Here is a 24,598-nt window from a genome sequence, read left to right on the forward strand (position 1 = left end):
CAAAGACTGACTTAGCTCACCTGGGGAAAGAGATTTCCTTCCCCTTGTAGTCCCTTCTAGCATTTGTATTTCACCTAAGAGCAGAAAGACAGAGTTAACAGGGGACAGAACTTCAAGGAAATATACTGGGAACTTGGTACAAGGAAGATGGGAGGAGCTATGTGCCTTGAAGAGGGACAGAAACAGTTGGGAAGGCCACTCCCTGAGACAAAACTCCACTAAAAGACTATTTCTTACCTCCTCTGCACCCAACAAACATAGCAGAGAATTATAACTGAAAAGCTATAAAACATAGACTCCCTCTGAGAAGTATGAATAGGACAAAGAAAAGCCTTAAAGCCAAAAGAGGAAACAAATAATGACACTAGGTAGTAGAGGCTCCACATTCCTCTATAGCTATAGCAAACATTAAAACAGTCCAACTCATATCCAGATTACCATAAATCCTGCCCCTAAAAGGCCTATTTACCTGTAGCTACTATTGATACATGACAACTTTTACTTTTTTATTAAAAGGCATTCTGGGGAGAAAAAGCAATCATCATAAGATATAAGGCATTTGGAATATAACCATGATTAATATGTTAATAAAAAAAATAGGCAGCATGCAAGATCACATGGGTAATGTCAGCAGAGTTGTGGAGATTTCAAAAGTAGATGTTAGAAATCAAAAACAGAGTTAAAGAATGCTTTTGGCAGCTCATAAGTAGACTTAACACATAGTTAAGGAAAGAATTGGTAAACACTTGAAGATAGATCAATAAAAACTTCCCAAATTGAAGCACAAACAGAAAAAGAGAGAACCACCAAGAACTGGCAGAAAGAGAGAATGGGGCAGGAGAAGAAATGTTTGAGGTAATACTTGCTGAGATGATACCAAAATTATTGACAGACACCAAACCACAATTTTCAGAAGCTCAGAGAACACCGAATAAGATAAATATCAAAAACAACCACACCTAGGTGTATTATCTTCACCTGTAGAAAACCTTCCCAATATAGGAACAAGGGTAAGAACACAGCAAACTTCTCATCAGAATCCACGCAAGCAAAAGTAGAATACTGTAAAATATTGAAAGAAAATGGCCAACATAGAATTCAATGCAATGTCTAGCAAAAGTATTTTTTTAAAGTAAAGGAGACAGAGACTTTCTCAGACAAAAACATAGGACTGTGCTGCTGGTAACAAGTTCGCTATTAAAAAACTAAAAGAATTTCTTCAGGCAGATGGAAATTATCTACGTTAAGAACTTGGATCTACCTAAAGAAAGGAAGAGTGTCAGAGACGAAATAGAGGTAAATATTTTATTATTCTTTATTCATCTAAAAGACATCTTTTTGTTCAAAGCAATAAAGGAACAATGTATTGGGTAACTAACTACAGCATATCGGTAAGTGAAATGTATTACAGAAATGTCACAAAGGATGGTTGGAGGAATTGAGAATACTCTGTTATACGGTCCCTGTACTATACATGAAGCTGTATAATGTTATTTGAAAGTCGATTTAGATTGTTTTTAATCTATACATTGTGAGCCCTAAGAAAATCACTAAAAACATTTTAAAAGGAAATATGATACATCAAGAGGAGATAAAGGAGAAACAGGAGGAAAGAACAAATGTAATGTTTAGAAAAAGATGGCAGATTTTAATCCAACTATATCAATAATCACTTTAAACAGTTTAACAATTAAAAGTCCACGATTGTCAGACCAGAGGAAAATAACAGAATTATGTGCCATCTAGAAGAAAGCCACTTTAAATATAAAGACTCCAGCTAAAGTAAAGCAATGGTAAATGATATAACAGGCTAACATTAATCAAAATTAAGCTGCAGTAACTATAGTAATATCAGATGAAACAGATTGTCAGGGATTAAAGAAGGATGTTACATAATGATAGAGGGATGTTACATAATGATAGAGGGAAGTCAGTTCTCCAAGAACACATAAAAAATCATAAACATGTATGTAACTAACAAAAGAGCATCCAAATGCACGAGACTATGAGAATAGATTAGTCTACTATTACATTTGGAGACTTCAACACAACTCTGTCAGTAACTGATAGACTAGGCAGGCCAAAAAAACATAAGTGACCTGGACAGCACTATAAATCAATTTGATCAAATTGACATAAGTAGAATACTCCATCAAACAAGAGTAGAACACACATTCTTCTCAAGAACACATGAAATAGTCACCAAAATAGGAAGAATGATATACTAGGCCATAACATACACCTTAACATTTCTCAAAGAATAGAAATCATGTAGAGTATGCTCTCAGATTACCACAGAATCAAACAAGAAATCACTAACAGAAAGATATAGCTGGAAAATTCCCAAATATTTGGATATTAAACAGCACACTTCTAAGTAATCATTAGGTCAAATAAGTTTCAAAGAAATTTTAAACTAAATGAAACTATAACATCAAAATGTGCTTAGAGGGAGATTTATAGCATTAAGCACATATATTAGAAAAGAAGACAGATTTGCAGTTGATTACCTAAATCTCCATCTAAGAAAACTACAGTAAGAAGAACACACTGAACCTAAAGCAAGCAGAGGAAAGAAATTATAAAAACTAGAGGAGAAAGCAACAAAAGTTAAACTAGGAAAACACAGAGAAAATGAATGAAACCAATAAGTGCTTATTTGAAAAGATTAATAAAAATTGATGAGTCTCTACACAGCTAAATCTGAAAAAGACGATACAAATATCAGGAATGAGACAGGGGTCATGCTACTCCCAAGGACATTAAAAGGATTAAAAGAAGTACTATGACCAACCCTATGCCCACAAATTTGATAACTTAGATAAAATAATCTAATGTCTTAAATTACAAAAATTACCAAATCTCACTTAAGGAGAGACATAGATAATCTGAATGTACCACAACTATTAAAGAAATTGAATTCATCAATTACAACCTTCCAAAAGTGAAATCACCAGGTTCAGGTGATTTAACTGGTGAATTCAGCCACACTTTTAAAGAAAAATTTTCTCTTCATGAGGGAACACATCCCAACTCATTTTATGAGGCCATCATTACCCTAAAACAAAAACTTGGTAAAGACACTACAAGAAAGAAAACTACAGGCCAATATAGCTCATAAACATAGACAAAAGATTTTTAACACAATACAAAGGATAATACAGCACTACTGAGCAGAGTTCATTCCAGGGGAGTCAAGGACAGTTTGATATCATAAATCAATTTCGCTATGTTAGTTAGCAGACTGAATAAAACCATATTCTCATATCAACAGATACAGACATTTAACAAAATCCAGCACCCATTTAGGATTTTTAAAAACTAGAATTAAAGGGAATTTCCTTAACCAGTGAAGGATATATTAAAGAACCCCTATAGCTAACAGTATAAGACACTGAATACTTGCTTCCTAAGTTTTGGACCAAAAAAAGATGCCACCTCTTACTACATACATTCAATATTATAATAGAAATCCCAGGGTAGTGCAATAAGAAAAGAAAAAGAATAAAAGTTACACAGCTTGGAAAGGAAGAAATGAAAGTATTTTTATTCACGGATTACGTCTATGTAGAAACTCTACCATATTATAAAAAAACAAATAAACCCTTGGAATTAATAGGGGGGTATACAGCAAGGTTACAGGATACAAGGTTCAGTAGACAAAACTCAACTCAACTGCTTTCCTTTATATAAGCAAACAAGCAATTGAAATTTAAAAAATTTTAAACACACCATACATAATAGCACCTAAAAAGGAACTACTTAGCTGTAAATCAAAAAAATATGGACAGGATCTGTATGTGGAAAACTATAAAACACTGGTAAGATAAATCAAAAAAAGATCTAGATAAATGAAGAGCAAGTCAAAACTCATGCATTAGAAGTTTCATAATTGTTAAGATGTCAGTTCTTCCCAACTTGTTCTATAGAGTTGCTGAAATCCCAATCAGACTCCCAGCAAGCTGTTTTTGGTAACTAATTCTAAAATTTATAGGGAAAAGCAAAAGACAGAGAGCAGTTCCACAATACTGAATCAAGAAGGACAAAGTTGAAGGGCTCACATTACCAAACTTCAAGACATAATAGGAGAAGGACACAAGATGGCAGAGTAGAAGGACTTGAGCTCACCTCCTCTTTTGAAAACACCAAAATCACACCTAACTAACTGCTGAACAACCATGGACAAATGGACAAAAAAGACTGGAACCTACCAAAAAAGATATGCTATATCCAAAAACAAAGGAGCCACAACAAGATGGTAGGAGGGGCGCTTTCACAATATAATCAAATCCCATACCCACCAAATGGGCAACCCACAAAGTGGAAAATAACTATATCACAGAGGTTCTCCCACAGAAGTGAGAGTGAGCCCCACATCAGGCTCTCCAGCCTGGGGGTCTGGCATCAGGAGGAAGAGCCCCCAGAGCATTTGCCTTTGAAGGCCAGTGGGGCTTGAGTGCAGGAGTCACACAGGGTCTGCTCTTGGAAAGCACACACAAGGTTTCACGTGCACTGGGACCCAGGGCAAAGCAGTGACTGCACAGGAGCCTGGGCCAGACCTACCTGCTGGTCTTGGAGGGTCTCCTGTGGAGGTGGGGGTCAGCAGTGGTTCACAGTGAGGGCAAGGACACCAGTGGTGGAGGCCCCAGGGAATACTCATCAGCATGAGCTCTCCCAGAGGTTGCCATTTTGGCACTGAGATGGAGACCCACCCAACAGCCTGCAGGCTCCAGTGCTGGGGTGCCTCAGGCCAAACCACCAACAGGGTGGGAACACAAACCCACCCATCAGCAGACAGGCTGCCTGAAGTCGTCCTGAGCCAACAGCTGCCTATCAACACACCACTTGACACAACCCTGTGCACTAAGGGACAAGACCTGGCTTCACCCACCAATGGGAAGGTGCCAGCCAGTCCCTCCCACCAGGAAGCCTGCACAAGCTCCTGGAACAACCTCACCCACCAGGGGGCAGACAGCAGAACCAAGAAGAATTACAATCCAGCAGCCTGAGGAACAGAGACCACAAACAGAGAAAATTAGACAAAATGAGATGGCAGAGAACTATGTTGCAGAAAAAGGAACAAGATAATACCCCAGAAGAACAACTAAGAGTAAAGATGATCCAGGATCTCGGAAAAAGAATGGAGTCACACAGCAAGAAGGTACAAGAAATGTTTAATAAAGAGAAGCTTCAAAGACCTTCAAAAACAAATCAGAAACAGTTAACAAAATGCACTATGAACATACATACCAATAATTACCTTAATCATAAATGGATTAAATGCTCCAACCAAAAGACATAGACTGGCTGAATGGATACAAAAATAAGGCCCATATATATGCTGTCTCTAAGAGACCCACTTCAGATCTAGGGACACATACAGACTGAAAATGAGGGGATGAAAAAACTTATTCCATGTAAATGGAAATCAGAAGAAAGCTGGAGTAGCAATACTCATATCAGACCAAAGAGACTTTAAAATAAAGATTGTTATAAGAGACAAAGAGGGACACTACATAATGATCAAGGGATCAATCCAAGAAGAAGCTATAACAATTGAAAATATATATGCACCCAACCTAGGAGCACCTCAATACATAAGGCAAATGCCAACAGCCATAAAAGGAGAAATTGACAGTAACACAATAATAGTGGGGGACTTTAACACTCCACTTTCATCAATGGACAGATCATCCAGACAGAAAATCAATAAGGAAACACAGGCCTTAACTGACACATTAGACCAGATGAACTTAAGCATCAGAATACACACTCTTCTCAAGTGCACTTGGAACATTCTCCAGGATAGATCACATGCTGGGCCATAAAGAGAGCCTGGGTAAATTTAAGAAAATTGAAATCATATCAAGCATCTTACCTGACCACAACACTATAAGATTAGAAATCAACTACAAGAAAATAACCGTGAAAAACACAAACACGTGGAGGCTAAACAATATGTTACTAAACAACCAAGAGATCACTGAAGAAATCAAAGAGGAATCAAAAACTACCTAGAGATAAATGAAAACAAAAACACGGCGATCCAAAACTTATGGGACACAGCAAAAGCATTTCTAAGAGGGAAGTTTCTAGCCATACAGTCTTACCTCAGGAAACAAGAAAAATCTCAAATAAACTAACTTTACACTGAAATCAACAAGAGAAAGAAGGACAAGCAAAACCCAATGTTAGTAAAAAGGAAATCACAAAGATCAGAGACGAAATAAATGAAGTAAAGACAAAGAAAACAATAGAAAAGATCAATGAAATTAAAAGGTGGTTCATTGAAAAGGTGAACAAAATTGATAAACCTTTAGCCAGACTCATCAGGAAAAAAAGGGACAGGGCTCAAATCAATAAAATTAGAAATGAAAAAGGAAAAGTTACAAAGGACACCACAGAAATACAAAGGATCATAAGAGACTATATAAGCAAATAAATGTCAATAACATGGACAACCTAGAAGAAATGGACAAATTCTTAGAAAGGTACACTTTTTCAAGACTGAACCAAGAAGAAATTGAAAATATGAACAGACCAATCACAAGTACTGAAATTGAAGCTGTGACTGAAAAACTTCCAACAAACAAAAGTCCAGGACAGATGACTTCACAGGTGAATTCTATCAAACATTTAGAGAAGAGTTAACACCTATCCTTCTGAAACTATTTCAAAAAATTGCAGAGGAACACTCCAAAACTCATTCTATGAGGCCAAAATCACCCTGATACAAAAACCAGTCAAAGATAACAAAAAAAGAAAAACATAGGCCAATATCACTGATGAATATAGACGCAAAAATCCTCAACAAAATACAAGCAAACTGAATCCAACAATACAGTAAAAGGATCCTACACCATAATCAACTGTGATTCATCCCAGGGATGCAAGAATTTTGCAACATCCGCCAATCAATCAGTGTGATTACACCACATCAATAAATTGAATAAAAACCACATGATCATCCCAATAGATGCAGAAAAAGCTTCTGACAAAATTCAACACCCATTTATGATAAAAACCCTCCAGAAAGTAGGCATAGAGGGAACTTACCTCAACATAATAAAGGCCATATATGACAAACCCACAGCTAACATCATACTCAATGGTGAAAAGCTGAAAACATTTCCTCTGAGATCAAGCATTTCCTCTGAGGATGTCCACTCTTGCCACTTTTATTTAACACAGTTTTGTAAGTCCTAGCCATGGCAATCAGAGAAGAAAAAGAAAGAAAAGGAATCCAAATTGGAGAAGAAGAAGTAAAACTGTCACTGTTTTCAGACGACATGATACTATACATAGAATATCCTAAAGATGCTACCAGAAAACTCCTAGAGCTCATCAATGGATTTGGTAATGTTGCAGGATACAAAATTAATACACAGAAATCTCGTGCATTCCTATACACAAGATCAGAAAGAGAAATTAAGGAAACAATCCCATTTACCATCACATCAAAAAGAATACAATACTTAGGAATAAACCACCTAAGGAGGCAAAAGACCTGTATTCAGAAAACTATAAGATGCTGATGAAAGAAATCAAAGATGACACAAACAGATCGAGAACTATACCATGTTCTTGGATTGGATGAATCAGTATGGTTAAAATCACTGCACTATCCAAAGCAATCTACAGATTCAATGCAATGCCTTTCCAATTACAAAGAACTAGAACAGAAAATTTTTAATTTGTTTGGAGACACAAAAGACCCTGCATAGCCAAAGCAATCTTGTGAAAGAAGGAAAGAGCTGGAGGAATCAGGATCCCTGACTTCAGACTATACTAGAAAGGTACAGTAATCAAGACAGTATGGTACTGGCACAAAAACAGAAATATAGATCAATGGAACAGGATGGAAAGCCCAGAAATAAACCCAGGCACCTATGGTCAATTAATCTACGATAAAGAAGCCAGAATATACAATAGAGGAAAGACAGCCTCTTCAATAAGTGGTGCTGGGAAAACTGGACAGCTGCATGTAAAAGAATGAAATTAGAACATTGTTTAACACCATAGACAAAATTAAACTCGAAATCAATTTAAGACCTAAATGTAAGACTGGATACTATAAAACTCCTAGAGGAAAACATAGGCAGAACACTCTTTGACATAAATCACAGCGATATCTTTTTTGATCCGTCTCCTAGAGTAATGGAAATAAAAACAAAAATAAACAAATGGGACCTAATGAAACTTAAAAGCACAGCAATGGAAACCATAAACAAAATGAAAAGACAACCTACAGAATGGGAGAAAATATTTGCAAACGAAGTGACCGACAAGGGTTTATCCCCAAAATATACGAACAGCTCATGCAGCTCAATATCAAAAAACAACCCAATCAAAAAATGCACACAAGATCTAAATAGACATTTCTCCAAAAAAAAAAAAAACCAAAAACATACAGATGGCCAAAAGGCACATGAGAAGATGCTCAACAGTGCTAATTATTAGAGAAATGCAAATCAAAACTACAATGAGGTATCACCTCACACCAGTCAGAATGGCCATCCTCAAAATGTCTACAAATAATAAATGCTGGAGAGGGTGTGGAGAAAAAGGAACTCTCCTACACTGTTACTGGGAATGTAAATTGGTTTAGCCACTATGGAGAACAGTATGTGTTTCCTTAGAAAAGTAAAAATAGCGTTACCATATATTCTGCAACTCCAATCCTGGACATATATCTGGAAAAGATGAAAACTCTAATTCAAAAAGATACATGCACCCCAACATTCCTAGCAGCACTACGTACAATAGCCAAGACATGGAAACAACCTAAATGTCCATCGACAGATGAATGGATAAAGAAGATGTGGTATATATATGTGTGTATGTATGTGTATATATATATATATACATATATATACACATATATATGTGTATATATATGTATATATATATACACATACACACACACCCATACATACAACAGAATATTACTCAGCCATAAAAAAGAATGAAATAATGCCATTTGCAACAACATGGACGGACCTAGAGATTATCATACTAAGTGAAGTAAGTCAGAGGAAGATAAATTTCATATGACATCACTTAGAGGTGGAATCTATAACTTGATACAAACGAACTTACTTACGAAACAGAAACAGACTCACAGACTTAGAAAACAAATTTATGGTTACCAAAGGGGAACAGTTGGGGGAAGGATAAATTAGGAGATAGGGATTAACATATACATACTACTATATATAAAATAGATAATCAACAAGGACCTTCTTGCATAGCACAGGGAACTCTGCTCAATATTCTGTAATACCCTATATGGGAAAAGAATCTGAAAAAGAATGAATATATATAAATGTATAAATCACTTTGCTGTACACCTGAAACTAACACAACATTGTAAATCATATATACTCACATAAAATTTTAAAAAAGCAAAAAAACCATATCTGATAAAGGACTTCTATTCAGAAAAAAAGCACTCTTACAATGGATTATTCAGAAAAAATACTTTGTTAAAAGGGCAAACCATTTGAACAGATAAATCACCGAAGAGTGTATATGACTAAATGAGGAATGAAAAGATACTAAACATCTCTACAGAATTGAAATGAAAATTAAAACCAGATGAAAAACTATTACACATCCAATAGAATGTCTAAAATAAAAAGACCACCAACATAAGTCTCAGCGAGGATGTGAAGTAGCTAGACCTCTCAGACATTGCTGGTGTGAATACAAAGTTATATAGCCACTTTAAACATCTTGGCAGTTTCCAAGTATTTACACTTACCTTTACCGCTGGTCCAGCATTCCCACTTCTGAGTACTTATTCTAAGGAAATGAAAACATAGGTCTGTTGAAAGATCCGTACTCAAATGTTCATATGGGCTTCAGTCTTCATAGCTAAAAACGGAAAATAAACCAAAAGTATATTAATTGGTGAATTAATAAACATATTGTGGCATATCCATTCAAAGAATACTACTCAGCAGTATGAAAGTACAAACTATTGAAATAATCAACGTGATGAATCTCAAAAGCATCATGCTAATAAAAGAAGCCTGACACAAAAGACCATCTTATATGATTCCATTGGATTAAAATTCTAGTAAAGGCAAAATTACAGAAATAGGAAGCATCAGTGGTTGCCTATGGCTGTCACGGGAGGGTGCTGACTGCAAAGGGGCAGGAGGAAACTTGTGGGGGTGATGGAATTATTCTATATCTTGACTGTTGTTATTAAACGACTGTACATATTTGCCAAACTCATAAAGTTGTACATTTAAAATTCGTGATTTTTTTTTTTTCTATGTAAAGTTCACCTCAACAAAGCTGATAAAAAAGAAAGGCTCAGGAATGACAGAGAAAATAAAGAACTATTTTTCTTTGGGAATTAAGAGCTGAGGATAATATAATAAGCCAGTTGGAATACTTTCATTACATCAGATTCAGAAGTGACTACTAGAAAACTCTCCTAGTTTCACTGGTTTGTTTCCTTTTCCTTAAGATTAAAGATCAATTTTTCCTTTATTAGCCAAGAACCTTTAAAATTTCAGTTTTGATAAGAAAAGGGTAAAGAAAGGCCAGTATTCTCTTTTCCTCATTTCTGTGGGGAGACAGTATGGGGGAGGGGGGGGTTTGTGATTGGGCTGGTAAAGTCCTCCCCCTCACCCCACGAACTCCAAGACTGATTGTCCTGCCCCACCATAAGACTGGGATCAGACATGAACCTACAGAAGGAAGGACACTGTGAATCTTTCCCTTACTTGCCTTAACAGCTGCTTAGGCCTAAAAACTGTCTAGCTATAAAAGATTTGTAGCACAACAGGAATTGTGGACTCAAGATAATTCTAACTACAGTGAAAAAAGCCCAGAGGCGAAGGTAATCATTTTCAGCTATTCTTGTTAGCTTGCTACACACGTATCAATGGCTTCATTACCAAACACGGTCACACAGAAGTATTTAAAAGTTTTCTTCTATTTGGAACATCTTTATTCCATCCTTTTATGGATTTTTCATCTTCCCTAACTGTCATCTTCAGCATTTGCAGCCCTTCTCAAGAGAGAGGAAGAAAAATATGTTGTGTGTATAATATATGATGATTCAACCCTGTTGCTGTCATCACGCACAGGAGAGATGGGGAGTCATAAGTTATGAGTTATCCCTCACTCCCTCATTCACAGAGATAAGAACATAGAAATGCCATCCCAACATTTAGGCAAGATACACACACCAGGAATGGCGGAGAACAATAAATTGTCCCAGCAACTCCAATACTCTTTCCACAATAAAATGGTAGGATGGAGGGAAGCAATGGAAGCCTTTGGAATAAAATCACTGTGCCACCACATTCAATCTTTATTTGGATAAAAATTCTCCCTGTATTTTCAGTGTTCCAGTGGCTACAGGGATCAGAGAGCCTCTAACCACACCTATCTGTACATGCAATGGGTAGATTCAAGTAGATGGTTCTCTGGTTCAAGAGCTAGATTTGCTTGTGGGGTTTAGGGGACCATGAGACACTGCAAACTTTGTGAGCAATGACCCTAAAAAAGAGCTTCGACTTTGTAACCTTGAACCCGTTCTTCACCATACTCAGTACAAATGTGCATCCCACAGCACTACCCATGTTAATTTCTATGCACAATGGCCTATTCCTGGATTTGGGGCTTCAAGATCCTCATTTAAGTGTTTTCCCATATTGTAACTTTGCATATTTGGAGCTCTGAAAATCATAACAATCAATTCTGGTCTTTGCATGAGATAATCACTGTCCTACCAAAGTTCACCCCCCAAATTGCAATTCTACAGGAATTTGTGAAGCTGTGGTATTAAAATCCCATAAGATATATGTAGAGTAACCCCATGATATTTACAGTTCCATGTATTTTTCTCCCCAGCAACATGTAGCTCTTTAAAGAATGTACTTAAAAATAGTAAACATATTTCAAACTTTCTTACATGTCCAAGTCCTGTCATACATTCTCCTTGCAAAGCAGCATGAGAACTTAGAAGAAAAATATTAAAAGACCATTCCAGAAAGGTTTTACATGTGGACTCTTGTTTGTGGCAAACTCATCTTTCATCCTTAGTGAGACTATTAGAACTGCACGGGAACCTTAAAGACTGTTAAGATGATTAAGAGCCACATTTAATAGTTGTTCCGGTAGCATCTTGACAAACATTTTAATTTTATATCTCTCAAGAAAGCCCATAAAACAGCATGACCTAAAAATTTTTAACAAATATATTAATAAAAATTTAAACAGGCATGTATTACTTATGCTATTTTGAGTTAATTACATAATAATATTGCCTTGTATACACCTTAATTAGATTAAATATTGATCAGTGCACTTTCCCACTTGCCACTGATATTTCATTAACACATAATAACTGTCTTGTTATATCTAGATGTAACTTTAAATTAATTAAAGGGTCTGGCTGGAAATGAAAAGTTACAGAAAGATGTACAAAGCTAGCCCTTTTATACATAAACAGGATTGGAAACCCCAGCCTATGAATTAAAGCAGGGAAGAAAAATTAAACTCTACCTATTTTAAGGATTTAAAGTAATTAGATCTATGAACAATGATCCACAATTTTTTTTCCCATAGGGTTTCAGAAGTCATATCAGTTAGACTAGGTTCATCTATAACTCTGTATTAAGGAAGAGGTTATGAAATATTACAATTATTCCTGAGGATTATGGTCTTTGTTTATTTCAGAAAAAGAACCTAGATTTTAAACAGCATCGAAGATTTCTTAGCATGTGATTAAGGCTGTTTATTTTCATGCTGATGAGCTGAGAGCTGTTTCAATGGGGAGATGCTGTAATTTTCCCATGATCTGGAAAATAATTCATGGCACTTTTTAATGTTGTCATTAACTGTCACGTCTCTTGAGTTAAATATGAGCCCTGTCATTTGGAAGTCAGAAAGCAGCTCCTAAATTTCTCAATTTCATTAGCAATTGATTCAAATCATTTCTCGAAAATAGTCTGAATTGACATATGAATTGTAGTGGTTCCTCAGCTTGGTGATTAATTAATCAAGCCATCAGGTTCACATTAAACTATTTATCAATCTTACGATTTCCTGCTTTTCAGAAAAAATTAAACAGCACTCTAATGATATTTTATGAGTTTTGAGAAAAATTAAAATGAGACCAAAAAAATAATCTGTCCTTCCTAATTCATGAAGCTCCATGATGTCAATTTCTGTAAGGCAAGACACTAAAAGGAGGAGATGGGGCTGGAATCTCTACCCCAGGGAAGGCAGGGTCATTTCTATAGGTCTCAGTTTCTTCATCTGTAAAATAAGAAAATTGAACTAAATAATCTCTCACTTTCAAAATTATGTTTGTCTGTGAATCAAAGTGTAATATGATAGTTATGGTTACTTTTAATTTTACTATTTTGGTGTGTGCCATTGTCCTTACATTAAAAACAAACAACCTGGGGTTACTGATAGAGCCTTAAAGACCCCACATTAAAATTATAATTGATGTTCTTGGATCAGCTAGGGACACTGTTCTGCAATTTGCATTTAAAATACAATTTTCTCCTCAAGGCCACGTTAGTCTGCGTTTTTTCTAATGGGCTAGTATAACAAGGGACCACAGTCAGTTGCTTTAGCCCAGAATGACAGTATCAACTTTTCCAAGATTGGGCCACACCAAAAGCTGTTTGTTGGCTGAGAAAACTGCTGGCAAAACATCATGTGTTTGTTTGCCGATTTAATTTCATTCAAACTTTGCTGAGTTCAATTAATAGCTAGCTCTTTTCATAATAATCCACCAGCCAACTGAATTCAGCCCCCTTTCTTTCAAATTTGCTGTGTGTATAACTATAAAACTAATGTCTCATTCTACACAAATCCCTCTGGCATTATTTATAGAAAACTGAAGATTCTCTCTTAAAGCTAACTGCGTTTTAAGTGTTGGGCTGCCTCTGGTGTCCTAGGACAGAGACTTCAAGCCACACAGGAAGAACCCTCCGTGTGCAAGGCAGTTTGAGTGGACTTCCATTCCCTGCCTGCAGTGTTGGGACAAAGGCCAGAGGAGCAGTGTCTAAAACGACACAGGAGAAAACTATAATTCGAAAAGATACATGCACCCCAATGACCTTTGCAGCACTATTTACAATAGCCAAGACATGGAAGCAACCTAAATATCCATCGACAGAAACAAATGGGACTTAATGAAACTTAAAAGCTCTTGCACAGCAAAGGAAACCATTGCTAAAACAAAAAGACAATCTATGGGATGGGAGAAAATATTTGCATACTATGTGACCAACAAGGGATTAATTTCCAAAATATACAAACAGCTCATACAGCTCAATATCAAAAAAACAAATAACCCAATCAAAAAAATGGGCAGAAGATCTAAATAGACATTTCTCCAAAGAAGACATACAGAAGGCCCACAGACACATGAAAAAATGCTCAACGTCGCTAATTATTAGAGAAATGCAAATCAAAACTATAATGAGGTATCACCAGTCAGAATCATCCAAGTCTACAAATAATACATGCTGGGAGGGTGTGGAGAAAAGGGAACCCTCCTACACTGTTGGTGGGAATGTAAATTGGTTTAGCCACCATGGAGAACAGTATGTGTTTCCTTAAAAAACTAAAAATAGCATTACCATATGTTCTGCAATTCCAATCTGGAAAAGAGGAAAACTCTAATTCAAAAAGATACATGCACCCCAACGTTCCTAGCAGCACTATTTACAATAGCCAAGACGTGGAAGCAACCTAAATGTCCACTGACAGATGAATGGATAAAGAAGATGTGGTACATATATACAATGGAATATTACTCAGCCATAAAAATGAAAGAAATAATGCCATTTGCAGCAACATGGATGAACCTACAGATTATCATACTAATTGAAGTGAGCCAGACAAAGACAAATCTCATATGATATCACTTATATGTGAAATCTAAAAAAATGATGCAAATGAACTTATTTACAAAGCAGAAATAGACTCATAGACATAGAAAACAAACTTATGGTTACCAAAGGGGGAAGGGGGCGTGGGGAGGGATAAATTAGGAGTTTGGGATTAGCATATATACACACTACTATGTATAAAATAATCAACAAGGACCTACTGTATAGCCCAGGGAAATATACTCAATATCTTGTAATAATCTGTAAGGGAAAAGAACTTGAAAAAGAATATCTATCTATCTATCTACATAACTGAATCACTTTGCTGTACACCTGAAACTAACACAACATTGTATATCAACTATACATCAATAAAATAAATAAATAAAATGACACAGGCAGTTTTCATGGCTCATCCCTCAGCCACTCCCTTCTCAGGAGGGTCAGGGGGATTCGTAGAAATGAAATGTCTTTTTCCTCCATTTTTTCTCATTCTCAGGGCCAGATGTGGCTGGTTCCCCCTGCACAGCATCAACTACAGAGAAGTGGCCTTGGACTGAGGGAGGACCATAGAGAAACCACCCCAGGAGGGGTCTTCCTGGCGGCTGGGTGAAGTGACTTTTCTCTTCAAAAGCAGAGAAAATGCCTAGCATCCTGGGGAAATTTGGGGTCTCATCTTGGACCACAGTGGCGCTGGGAATCCCCTACCTCTGCCCCTGCCACAGACACACATGCATTTTATGGATAAGGAGAACAAGAGCCAGAAAAATAAGTAACTTGCCCAAGAATGAAACTTTTTGGAAAGCTCTGTCCTATAGGGGAATGGGATGGAAATGGAAAAGCAGAAAGGCTATTTGACACACAAACCCACAAAGGATCTCATGTTAAGACGTTACCTCCATACTAAGTGAAGTAAGTCAGATAGAGAAAGACATATGATGTCACTTATATGTGGGATCTAGAAAAAAAAATGATACAAATTAACTTACTTACAAAACAGAAACAGACTCACAGACACAGAAAACAAACTTATGGTTACCAAAGGGGAAAGCAGAGAAGGGATACATTAGGAATTTGGGATTAACAGATATACGCGACCATATATAAAACCGATAAACAACAAGGAATGGCACAGGAAACTATATTCAGTATCTTGTAATAACCTATAATGGAAAAGAATCTGAAAAAGAAAATATGTATGTATGGCTGAGTCCCTTAGCTCACCTGAAACACTGTAAATCAACTACACTTCAATAAAAGTAAACTTTAAAAAAGAGACTTTATCTCCAAACGAGGTTGTTCACACAATTGCTAAGATGCGTGACAGAACTGGGGAAAAAAATAAAGTTCATCACACAACCCAAAACTTGTGTTCCATTGTGGAAAAATACTGTCTATAACCCCTATTTTATCAATTCTGTGATTATCTTATGTGTAGCACAACTATATTGCATTTTTTTAAGTTAAAGAGTTCATTTGTTCAGCATATTTAAAAGTATAACAAAATATTTTAAAATATAACTGTTTCAATTTCACTCCTTCCCCCCACCCCCACCAATATACCAGAAGCCCCAAGAAAATGGAGAAGCCTAGGCCTCTTTGGACCTCACATTTGCACCGGGCATCCTTCATTTTAGTCTACACAATGCCAGAGTCCCACCCTGTGGGAAGACAAAGCCATGTATAAAAGGAAAATAACATATGGGAAAGGACGTCACAGGTACCAAATGAACCACCCAAGCCCTATGACAGCCTTGGTCCATTGCCAAAAGACACCTTCAATTATATTAATTAAGAGAAGGAAAAATCCCTCACCTCTAGATCATATCCTACTCCTGCTATTTTGTTATAATGCACTTGTAATGCTTAACTATCCCGAGCCCTTTCTGGAATATGCCATGCTTTCAAACTCCTGGGCTAGCACCATGAGGATGGAAAGGAATTGCATTTGCAAATGTCAGCCTACCTCATCCATCTCCCCTCATTCAAACAATACGCATTTGAGGTTCAGCAATTGTAGTTATATATTTTTCCTTAATGTTTTTGTAAGGTAATGGTTCTCTTATCTGAAATTCATCAGCCTGCTATAAATTTAAAGTCCATTACTGCCAATAGAGAAAAGCTAAGCACCAAACCACTTTCAATAAATTTGCACTTATGCAATTGAACTGATACGGCCTCAGAGGAAAAGGTGAAACTCATCTTGAGATATTTAAGTTAGTCTGAGTCACTGCTTCGTCTGGTGTTAAATTGGATCCATCGAGAAATGTAGGGCAGTACTCATCAGCCCTGAGTTGTAAGAAGAGATCTTAGGCTGAAAAAAATTCTGTCTCCAGCATTCATTATTAGGCGGTGTAATTCTAAGAAACCGCTGGCTGGCTCTGTTATTTGACACGACTAAATGCTACAAATGCAAACCCTGATGGATGAATATTTTTATGAACAGCATTAATCAGGCTTGGGAAAGCCCAAGGCGTAGAGATTTGTCATGTCCAGTCGTGAAGCTGCAAGTGAGAATGTCTATACACTCAAAGCCAAGAGGGCAATTACAAACATTTTCACAAGGCTTCAGGATTTACAGATAATACCGCTTTTACTTTATACACCCACCTGGATAAAACAATCATTAGTTACCATCTTCTATTCCTGATGAGGGAACTGAGGCCCAGATATGTGAAATGACCACCTTTACCAGGTGTGTGAAAGCAGTGACTTGATATCACATCCTCCTGGCTCTGTGTTTTTGGCAGTGGAAGATCAAGAACACACCCAATTCATGCTCATGATACATGAAAGCATCACCGTCACCATGGCAGACCACAGGGAATGAGCAGGGTGAACTGTTAAGTTGTCGCCTCAGTGATGCATTGCAAACAGTTTCCCTGGAGAACTAACAAGTTCCTGACCACAGTATTGTATGCAAATAAATAAACAAATGCTAAAACAAAACAAAAAACAGAAAACAAAAAACAAAAAACCCCAAACCAAAATCACACCCAATTTAGCAGCGTCAAAAGGCTGCCAGGATCTCTTGGTGAAGAAGGACATCTGGATCAGGAGCCAAAAGAATAAAATGTACTCTTTGGGTACAAAGAGTCACTGCTGCATCTCCCTCGGAGGGTCAGCCTCCAGAGGTTGACCACCTGAAGCAGTTCAGCTTGGGGAGAGGGGTCTGCTGGCCAATTAGAGTTGATGGTTTTACAGGCAGAAGACATGACCAAGCAAGAGCTCCCAGGCTATTAGAGACTGAGGATTTAGAAATTTAAGATAAGTTCTATTTATGGTTGGAAAAAAACACCTCTCTGTGGACTCGAGCATGGGAAGTTTAGCTCCCAGGACATAATGAGCACGCTACAAGTTGTAGGGGCTTAGCTGTCAGACATCCACACACACAACCTCAACCCTCCTCAAGCCCTTCTCCCATCCCCACCCTCAGGGCCCATTCTGAGGCCAGAACTGGCATCACATACCAGTTGCAAGAACTGAACAGCATTTGCACTTAATTGGACGATATACATTATTCATGAGCCTTGAGTCTGTGATGATTTTGGCATTCATTAGGGGGGAAAATGGGGCATTAGTTTTCTTGGTACAAAACAGTCCGTATTAAACTTCGTTTGCCATCCACTTTTCAATGTGAGGAATTAGAAATGCTTTTAAGCAAAGTTAGGAACTATGAAATAGCTAGAGAACAAGCAGCAGCAACTTCTAAAGATGGCGAACAAAGGGGTAAAAGCTGGGATTTCCCGATGTCTCAGTACTCACAGCTCTAAGCTCTGAGTATAGGAGAGGGAGAGTCAGCCTAAAATTCAAGCAGGGGAATAAAAATTGCAATGATAGTAACGATAAATCTTTGTATGCATATACATAGACTTACATACATATATACCATATATATTATATACAAACATCTATATTTTATATTTTAATATATATAGGTATATATATATATACACACACACACACACACACATATACATGCACACATATATATTCAAAATTTATTTCAAAGCAGTGGATGAGTTGTGCACTGTTTTACCCACCTCTATTTTTCCAAAATTAAAGGCATCATCTTCTGCGGGATAAATGAGGCCTAGTTTAGGGTTGTATCACGCCCTTTTTCATTCCATTTGGAATAAAAACTTCAAAACCTATCAGAAGCTTTTGTAGACTGAGGATGAATCTGCCTACTTTCCCTTTTCACAAGTGTATCTAGAGCCTCAGAACTGGGATCAACTAAGTCAATCACTTTATTTTGCAAATGAAGAAACTGAGGCACAATGAGGGGTCCCGGAGCTCTGGTGCTCGGGGATAAGAAGTGAAGAAAATCGGATTTTCTTGGCAACTTTCATGCACCCCTGCCCCACATGGTCACAGCTCCCTGGGAAAGCCTTTTAGTCAGAGGCTTTCAAGTCAAACAGATCTGGTGCAAACACTACAGGATCGTGGGCAAGGCTCTTCATCTCATGAAGCTTCCATTCTTCAATTATAAAAGAAGATACATTTTGGAGGTTTGTTAGAAGACATAACTACAGGTAAAGCCCTTAGGACAATGCCTAGCGTACACTAAACCTCCGTAAAGATTCACTGCGATCGTCCTATTTCCTTTATTATAATAAAGTCTGAACACGCAGCTCACCTGCACAATCTAGCTATTGCTTGCTAGCTGTCCCACATTGCTGACATTTGTCTAATTTTCCCAGTTAGACGGGGAGTTCCTTAGATCAGAGTCGTCTTGTAGTCCCACTTAGTATTCTCCATGCCTGGCCTTAATTCAGCTAGTGGGTGCTCAATAATGATAAGAAATGTTTTATATGGTGGGACAGTTTGTAACATGGAGTCCTCTCACGCACCCCTATGATGATGATGCACCTGCCATCAGAAATTGGTGCTGATCGTGCTTTAATACTGCAGAAAAATCCCATGTACGAGACTACTGACAAAGTTCCCCTCTTTGTCTCAGTTATTGCTCACAAGGGCCCAGGCAGGCAGATACCACCACCACCCCCATTAAATAGAGGAAGACAAGTGAGTTTTGGGGGAAAAGGAGCTATATGCCTGAAGTCCGGCAACAAAGGGATGGGCCTGGAAAATAATCTCAGGGTTCCCACCCTACATCCAGCACGGATTCCACTCGATACCCCTTGTCTTGGGGTAGACTCACTGTCTATTGCTGTGGGTTCAACACAAAGCGAGGTCCCTGTTTAAGGATGGTGCTTTCAGAAGAGTAGGATAAGTAGGTTGGCTCATTTCTGGAAGTATTTTATTTGAGAAGGCTCCAAAGCCTGAGTAAAGGGACTGCCCGTCACTGAGGTCTGAAGCATAGCTTCAAGGGGCTCATCACAAAAGCGAAATTGCTTGGAAGTTTCCCGTTAAAATTCATGTCCATTTGGGTCAACCCCACATTAAAATGTGTGTTTCTTTTAATATACATTTCCTCCTTCAATCTATAGGAAAATAGGTATTCCAAGAAAATGCACCACTTTTTCTTACAGTTCAGGCCACCCCTGGCCCACAGCTGTACACCGAGATTCAAAAGAACGCTTGAGGGCTATCTCTAGAGTAATCCCCAAATCTCAGCTCCAGCCCACATGTGTGATGATGACCCCACAGCCTACGATCATCGGGGCACAGCTAATGGTCCTCAGCGAGGGGGAGGGCGTGCCTGCAGACAGCAACTGGGCTGACCCTCCATCAGTTTTTCTTAAGGAGCCACTGAGGATGCCCGCTTTCCCACAAAAGCCCTAAGAGCAGCCAAACTCATTTCTCTTCTGTCCATGTGTATTAATTCCTGTTTCTGTAATGAGATACAGAAGAGAAAAAAGGGGAAGAGGACTGATGTAGAATCAGATTGGGCCTGATGAGTTATGGAGCCTGCCTTCTCATCAGTGATGTAAAACAGCCCGGGCTCTATTTACTGCTGCTGTCAGCAGGATCGATAAATAACATTTTCAGTGACATGAAGAGGGAACGCGTGAGCTCAATGAAATGAAGGGGAGCCAGAGGTAGACGCAGACAATGGCCTTTTTCTCTCCCTGCCCTGGCAGGAGTCACCTGTTTGGCTGGGAGAGACAAGGGGGTATAAATTCGGTCTGGCTTTTAAAAAGGGAAGAGGATGCATCCCCAGGAGGAAGAGAGGGCTTCTCTGCTGAGAGGGGAGGCGAGGGAGGGCATGGTGCATTGTCACCATCACTTCCCTCCTGTATCGAGCCACACCCTGTCTGAGCTGATAAGCCACCATCAGCTGGCCTGGGTGGGCAAAGCCCCATCTTCTTGGCCACTTCAGAGGGAGGTGGTGTTTGACTTATTGTTTATACTTGAGAAAGAGTACAGCGCTAAGGTGGAACCCAGAGGAGATTTCGTTTGACTGCCAGAGGGCTGAGAGGATGCTGACCATTAAGAAAGGCCTCCGTGGTTAGAGGGGTGAGGTGGGGTGACCCACAGTACAGCAGAATTCCAGTTCCTCCAGCAAGAGTTTGGAGGTCAAGAATTGACATGATCACAGCATTTCCACTTTGAAGGAATCTCCAAGGTAATCTTGTCCAACCTCCCACTAAACATCAGAATCCTCTGCTCAGTACGTGTGAGGGGCAGACCCAGCCTCTGAACACAGGGGGACCACGGACTCTTTCCATTATAGGTGCCCTCCAAGCTGCAGGGGTGGTTGAAGCATCCGATGCAAGGCAGCAGCCACAGCAACCTGCAGTCTGTCTGCTTTGCAAGGCAGGTGAGACTGGCATTCTGCTGGCGGGCTGGGATACCAGGTGTACCCAAGTGGCCCCCGCACAGCCCCTCCTGCCTTTGCTTTGGGGACAATTTGCAACAAGATGCTCTCAGCTGAAAGCATAGTAAAGAAGCTCAGTTTCAGGTACAGTGAAAAAATAACTTTGAGGACTTCATTTGCATTAATGTTTCCTTTCCCTGGAACCTTACTAGCATGTTCATTTGGGCTAAAAACCATGCGCTGTTAAGAGTCATTTATAATATCTCAGACTCTTTGTGGCATTTAAGAGTTTTGGCAGAAACCAGTGTGATAGATTGAGAAGCATCTGGGGGAGAGAGAGGAAGAGAAAGGAGAAAGTCATTAGTGTGGGAGAAGAAGAAGGGTGGGCAGAGAAAGGAGAGAGACAGATAGAAAGAAAGCAAGAAAGAAAAAGGGGAAACAGGGAAAAAGGAAATAGAAGGAAAAAGAGAAAAAAAGAAGAAGGGGGCTGAGCAAAAGGAGAGGTGTGAAGGGAGTAGTGAGAGACTCTTCAGCAAATCCTATTCTCCTCAACTCTGCTTCAAATTTATAAACACTGTTAATTGGATGGAAGACGACATCACCAAATAAAGCTCTTCTCCAGACACTGTGTTGAAAAGTGCCAAGAAATAGAATCAGAAGATTATATATATAATCATAAGTCAAGCTCTCCCTTGACTTATGATGGAGTTATGTCCCGATAAGTTCATCGTGAGTTGAGTACATCATAAATGAAAATGCATTTAGTTCCTCTAACCTACCAAACATCACAGCTTAGCCTAGCCCACCCTAAACATGCTCAGAACACTTACATTAGCCTACAGTTGGGCAACATCATCTAACACAAAGCCTATTTTATAATCAGGTGTTGAATCTCTCGTGTAATTTATTGAATACTGCAATGAAAATGAAAAACAGAATGGCTGCCTGGGTACTGAGTAGTTGTATGTTGGTTGTCAGTCAGGGCTGACCGCGAGTCGTGGCTGCCGCTCCCAGCATCATGAGACCGTCTTGCAACACATATCACTTGCCCAGGAAAAGATTAAAATGAAAAATTCAAAGTACAGTTTCTACTGAATGTACGTTGCTTTCACATCATCGTAACACTGCAAAATCATAAGTCGAACCATCGGAAGTCACAGACTGTCTATATGTATATTCCAGACTCTAATCCCAAGTATTCTTTGGGGAAATCCAATGAAATCCTTCTGGCTACTGGAATATGTCATAATTAAAGTCCTTTTTAATACTCATTAATAGTGGGTACTTACTAGATGCCATGCATTGTTCAAAGTACTTATCAGTATTAATGCATCGAATCCGCATGCCGGGCCTACAAAATTGGGGCCATTACCATGCTTATTTTGCCAGCAAGCATAGAGACTGAGTAACTGTCTAGGGCCACAGAACCAGGAATGCAGGAGCCAGGATTTGCTCCGAGGCAATGTGGCTACACAGCGTAGGCATTGGACCACCTTATGATTCTGCCTCCCAATCACTTTTGTATCATTCATTCATTCAAGAGACACTTACTGAGCTCCCCATCAGCCAGGCTCGGCACCTCCCCCAGCAACAACATTTGCGCACAAAGGACACAAGCAAGAACAGGCGCAATCTCGGCTCAAAAGGACAATGGGTCTGATGGATAAGACCTCACAATGAAAGGTAACTGCATGGTTATTTGTCTCCATGCTCTCAAAAAGATAAGCAAGATAGGCTCACACGAATTTGCATTTCTAATAAGCTCTCACACGATGTCAGTGTTGCTGGTCTGGGGATCACACTTTGAGGACTACTGAGTTAGAGATAGTATTGTATGCAGAGAGAACAGAAGCTGAGACCTAGACCTAGACTATCACTGAGTGGTTTCCAGGTGAAGATGCAGGAGGAGAGAATGTCCACAAATCTGGAGGCAATAGGCAGATGCCAGTTGGGGAAATGGAGGTGTTGGCTGGAACTGGAAGTGTAAAGCTGGTGAGGGAAAGGAGGTGATGCTGAAGAGGCAGCTCGGGGCCAGGTAAACGTAACACAGCTTTCACCCAGTCCAGGAGAGGCTCACCCACCACTAATGATCCCACTGAGGTACCACAGAGGGTTTGTTGTTTCCAAAAGGTGAAGTCATCTTCTGACATGAAAGGCAAGTCAGACTTCCAATCACTTAGCAGTCCTTCCTCCATCCTCTCTTGGAGAAACTGCCTCAGGCTGGACCGACCTCATGTTTCTGTTGCTGCAAGAGAAAAATAAACATGTACAAGTTAATGATGGGGTTTTGTCCACGATAAAACCCAGCTCTTTATAGCGATCACATGTGTGACTGCTTCTGCAGATGGTTTTGAGAGGAACTGGAAGGTCCCAATGGCTGCTAAAGAGGTTCCAAATCCCACTATTGTAGCATTCTTATTAATCTATCCGATCACCACGGGACTCCTAATAACGTGCACATGTGTATGCAGGAAAGGTAATTTATTACTATCAAATCCTCCTGAATACAGCTGTAGAGAAGGGTTTATCGGGATATCTACTTATCCATGACTGGGGTTGAGGGAGCAGAGGGCCGATCTGGCCCCTGTTAAATGTCTTCACCTGCACAGAGGTCACTGCTCTTTATGTTCCCCAGACTGTGATAGACGTGCATACACAACTGTGTCAGGATCACTTAGATGTACACACAATCACTGTGATACTCACTGACCAGTCCATTTCAGTCCATGTCATAGTTGCCTCGGGGCTCATATAGGCAGATATATACATTCTCTCCAGAATTGTCATATGGCCCCAATCTCCTAACAAAATTTTAGGGGGTGTATCTCAGGGGTAGAATGGGAGGTTGGGTACCTCAGTGGGTGCTCATTACAAATAGGTAAAAATACAGCATGAAGAAAAAGAGAGGCGTGGAGACCACTCAGAATGGAATGGGAGAGAGGGGGACAGAAAAGGAAACAGATGGGGCAGCGCTGGGGCAGCGCTGGGGCACTGAATG

General features: G+C 39.0%; 1 protein-coding gene across 1 annotated transcript in view; it reads right to left on the reverse strand.

Annotated features, from left to right (window-relative positions):
• Positions 1–24,598, reverse strand: part of LRMDA (leucine rich melanocyte differentiation associated) — a 1,296,919-nt gene that overhangs the window by 7,993 nt on the left and 1,264,328 nt on the right. Inside the window, exons 8-9 of the mRNA XM_061180213.1 lie at positions 23,682–23,845; positions 9,764–9,876 (exon numbers count right to left, since the gene is read on the reverse strand). The gene's annotated coding sequence lies outside the window, so the exon portion shown is untranslated. The remainder of the gene's footprint in view (positions 1–9,763; positions 9,877–23,681; positions 23,846–24,598) is intronic.

This window comes from Eubalaena glacialis, chromosome 1, assembly GCF_028564815.1.
Source record: "Eubalaena glacialis isolate mEubGla1 chromosome 1, mEubGla1.1.hap2.+ XY, whole genome shotgun sequence".
NCBI classification, from domain to species: domain Eukaryota; kingdom Metazoa; phylum Chordata; class Mammalia; order Artiodactyla; family Balaenidae; genus Eubalaena; species Eubalaena glacialis.